This window comes from Octodon degus, unplaced genomic scaffold, assembly GCF_000260255.1.
Source record: "Octodon degus isolate 3935 unplaced genomic scaffold, OctDeg1.0 scaffold00338, whole genome shotgun sequence".
In the NCBI taxonomy this organism is placed as follows: Eukaryota; Metazoa; Chordata; class Mammalia; order Rodentia; family Octodontidae; genus Octodon; species Octodon degus.
In genome coordinates this window covers 927,695-928,898 of record NW_004524914.1, presented here as the reverse complement: position 1 = coordinate 928,898, position 1,204 = coordinate 927,695, and positions in this window count along the sequence as shown.

Here is a 1,204-nt window from a genome sequence, read left to right as displayed (position 1 = left end):
TAATTGCTCGGCTAATGTTTCCAAAGCTATATTGAATAGAAGTGGTGACAGTGGACGTCCTAGTCTTGTTCCTGATTTAGAGGGAAAGCTTTTTTTGCCTATGTAGTAGTATGTTGGCTTTTGGTTTATCATAGATGGCTTTCATCAGACAGAGATAACAAAAAACACTTATTCTGACTTTCTGTAGTGTTTTTTATCACAAATGAGTATTTGAGTTTGTCAAAGGATTTTGCTATATATTGAGATGATCATGTGACTTTTGTCTTTGGTTCTGTTGATTTAGTTACTATATTTATTCATTTCCATATGTTGATCCATCCATGCATTTGTTGAATGGATCCTATTAGATCACAGCGTATAGTCTTTTTGGTGATCTCCTGTATTGTGTTTGTTAGCATCTTACTGAATATTTTTGCATTTATGCTTATGAGTGATATTTCCAGGTACTATCTTTTCTGTTTGATTTTGTTGTTATTGTTTTGTTTTTTTACTGGTTTTATTATCAAGCCAATACTTGCATCTGGGAATGAATTTGGGAGTATTGCTTCACATTCATCTTCATCAAAGATTTTGAGGCGTGTTAACATTCATTATTCTCTAAACTTTTGTAGAATTCAGAAGTGAGTCTCTCAGAACCTGGGATTTTCCTTGTTGTTAAGTTTTTAATTACATTTTCAATCTCATTAAATGATATTGTATCTTTTAAATGAGTTTATATCTTTTTGATTTAGTTTTAGTAATTCATATGTATCTAGTAATCTGTCTACATTTTCTTTGTTTTTCATTCTATGAGAATTAAGTTTTTTGAAGTAAGTATTGATGATTTGAACTTTCAAAGGATCTGTATAATGATTTTTTTCCCTTTTCATTTCCCAGTGCACTAATTTGAATCTTTACTTAAATATGTTTCTTGTATACACTATATTGTTGGATCTTATGTATTCATCCATTCTGCCAGTTCTTTTTCTTTTATTTGGTAAACTGAGGTGTTATTTACATTGATAGTTATAACTGATATGTATTGATTTATCTTTGTCATGATATTTTCCTGCTGTTGGTTCCCTGTATTCCCCTCTGTTTAGCTGTTTGCCCTGCCTGGCTATTTCTTTCTTTTGTTGTTCATGGAATTGTGGCTATTTTTATTTCTGTGGAGAATATCTTTCACTACTCTTTATAGGGTTAGTTTGATGGTCAAGAATTTCTT